At 41.4% G+C, this 3,387-nt stretch overlaps 1 pseudogene; it reads left to right on the top strand.

The window, feature by feature from the left end:
• Positions 1 to 327: 327 nt before the first annotated feature.
• On the top strand, positions 328 to 1,774 carry LOC145240319 (uncharacterized; annotated as a pseudogene).
• The last annotated feature ends 1,613 nt before the right edge of the window (positions 1,775 to 3,387 follow it).

Below are 3,387 nucleotides of genomic sequence, written 5' to 3'. Positions count from 1 at the left end.
GTTCATTTTACTGCACAGGCTGTTCAAACCTCATCTGCCTAGTTCTTTATTAATAAAATCTTTCTTTCCACAGAATACAGAATACATAGATGACGGAGGAAAAATTTAAAAAATTATTTTACTTTGTTCTGTTCGCAGATCATCTTTGGAGAATCTAGATTCAACAATGTCTCGCCAATACAGTCGGAAAACAGACAATGCGCTGATTCCAGAGGATGTCTTACGGGTCGCATTGGTCAGAGTTCTGAATTGAGTATCTGCAAAAGTTGTATCGAAGGACACAGGAGTTCCCAGAACAACTCTCCGTCGAAATGAGAGAGAAAAACAATGTCAGCATCGCAACAGACTTCTAAAGCACAGATCTTTTCCAGTGCAGAGGAGAAAGATTTGGCAGCATATCTACAAAAATGTTCCAAAATGTTCTATGGCCTGACAACGCGTGCAGCAAAACAACTGGCATATGAAATGGCTGTAGTGAATAGCAAAAAGGTTCCTGCTTCATGGGAGGCATGCAAACAGGCTGGAAAAGAATGGCTTATTGGATTTCTCAGAGGACACCCACAACTTTCAATTCGGCAACCTGAGGCCACTTCTCTTGCCCGTGAAACAGCCTTCAACAAACTCAACATCAATATGATGTTTGACTTGTTAGAGGAGAAATACAAAAGTCTGAATGTCGAATGGCGACAAATTTTCAATCTGGATGAGACGGGCTTCACGACTGTGCAGAAGATGCTCAAAGTTATTGCTTCAAAAGAGGTAAAACAGGTTGGTCAAATGACCAGCAGAGAAAGGGGGAGCTTGTTACTGTTTGCGGGATAGTGTCAGCAATAGGTGTTGCCTTACCACCAGTGTTCATATTCCCCAGAAAGAAATTTCAGCAGCGTATGATGAACAACACTCCCGAGTGAAGCTTAGGTCTTGGCACAGACAATGGGTGGATGACATCAGAAGTTTTTGTCGGTGATTGAGCATTTTGTAAAACATGTGCATCCTTCTGAGAAAAACCCTGTCGTCCTGGTGCTGGATAATCACGAATGTCACCTGCCATTGCAAGCACTGACATACGCAAAAGAAAACCAAGTGCACATCATCACCCTCGTACCTCATACCAGCAACAAAACGCAGCCTCTGGATCGCACTGTCTATGGGCCAGTGAAATCTTTTTTCAATGACATGGCCACTTCATGGATGCTGAGCAACCCTGAAAAGACCATCACTATCTACAACATCTCTGAGCTGGTCAACTTTGCTTGGACTAGAGGGGCAACCCCAACGAACATCACCAGCTTCAAAGCATCTGGCATTTGGACCCTGAAGAGGCACATCTTTCTTGACTATTTCTTTGCCCCATCCGCTGTCACCAACCGTCTTGTTCCTGTAGTAATTCTCCCTTCCTCCTCCCAGCAAGGTGTCTCAACCGCCCCCAACCACCCCTCACCCACAACAGATCAAGCACCTCATTCTCCACAACCTTCCACATCTGGACTCAGCATCACCTCGTCAGGAGCAGCATCAACATCTAACCCAACTACACCAGATGGAAAAACCTGTGACCCTGTCAAAGAAACAACGCCACCCAGTTTTGTTTCCCCATCTCAGTTCAGAGGATTTCCTAAAGCTCCACCAAGAACAGACAGCAAGAGAGGTCGGAAGAGAGGCAAGTGCGTGATTGCCACTTCATCAGAATATATTGAGGAACTGACTGAAAAGTTTTGGTCAAAAGTGGAGAAAAGCCGAAACAAAAAAAAAGGAAAGTGATGACCAAGGCAGCTAGTCGAACTGTCCCCAGCGATGAGGATGACAGCGATGATATGGACATTGACACTTTGGTTCATGACGAGTCCTATGACTACAAAAGTGACAGTAACGAAGATGAAGACCGAGAACTGATTTTGGGCAGTGCAGACAGTGTGAGCTCTGGGGATTTCGTGATGTGTCAGTATGAAGGCAAAAAGTCAGCAGTTTTGTATGTTGGCGAAGACACAGAGGGTAGAATAGAGATTGATTTCATGAGAAGGAGCGGAAAAGTCCTGGGAAATTTCATCAAGCCTCAGGTTGAAGACATTGACAGAATGCCACTTAGCATCATCAAAGCCAAGCTGACTCGAACCAAACTCTCTGAAACAACAGAACGCACCAAGAACACTTTCTTCTTTCAAGAGTCGTTGGAGAAGTTGAAAATTTGCTAATTAGAACATATATGTTCCTCAGATTTGTAACTTGTGTGTGTGTGTGTGCGTGCGTGCGTGTGTGTGTTCGTGCGTGCGTGTGTTTTGTTAAAGAGAGCTAAAAAAAGTGACTTCTTTTAATGTGGCCAACTCCCCTCATGTGTGGCCAAGTCTCCCCACTGAAGAGGCCAACTCTCCCCAGACCCTGGTCCACTTTCTCCATACATGACATGTCTGGAATTTTGTTTTTTAACCTTTTTTTACATACTTACATGAATAAAACTGTTTCCATATCATGAAAACTGTGTGTTGTTTTTTTGTGCAAATTTTCAGTTTGATATGACCAATCACCTCAACATTAGGGAAATAAATATAAACAATGTAGATGTTGTGGCCAACTCTCCCCGCCCTCCCCTACTAACAAAAATAAACTTTTAAAGTTGTTTAAAAAATAATAGAAATATTAATTTAAAAAAAACAAAAACAGTGTTTACAAAGTGCCTGAGCGCGTTCATGCAGCCATGTTTTTTACGTAATGAAATCAATTGAATTTTATGAGATAATTTTTTTTTAATTTTCAAACTTTAAAAATCTATCAAAATTTTTCTATTCGTTCAATTTTTACGATATTTTCAGACTGAATGTGAAATTTTATGCTCTTTCAAATAAACTGAATATAATATTCTAGACAAGCGGTTTTTTTCATTCATCCCCCCATTTTGAAATGTCTATTCAAATGAAAATAATTAATTTTCTCGCCTCAAATTTATATATCACAAATAAACGATGCGGAGGCTCCCACCCGAGTGGAAAATATCCGTCATGGGGTCCCATATGTTCAGCTTGTGGGCGAAAAAAAATCATTGGGCCAAAGTCTGCATGATCAAAACTGAAAACGCAGCAAGGGATATGCCGACACGCACAACATGAAAATTAAAAGCTTAAAAACCAGGACGCATAGAAGTACAAAAAAAAAAAAAAAAAAAAAAAAAAAACAGAACAATCGCCAGAACCACAGCAACCGGATGCACTCGGTAAATGCCTCTCAGAAGGACAATGAAAGGATGTTTAACAAGTCTGAACAAATGTCTTTTGACTCTATCCAAGAACAAAGCGACGATCGAACACAAACCTTGTAATTAAGCTTCCTAACATCCCAGGCACCCATTTTCTGAAAGCTAAGGTTGATACTGGAGCCATAGGCAACATACTTCCA

The sequence above is a fragment of the Euprymna scolopes genome, chromosome 19 (genome assembly GCF_053919585.1).
Source record: "Euprymna scolopes isolate OS-2025 chromosome 19, ASM5391958v1, whole genome shotgun sequence".
Taxonomy (NCBI): domain Eukaryota; kingdom Metazoa; phylum Mollusca; class Cephalopoda; order Sepiida; family Sepiolidae; genus Euprymna; species Euprymna scolopes.
Note: the sequence above shows the minus strand (reverse complement) of the source record. Positions and strands in the feature narration are given on the sequence as shown.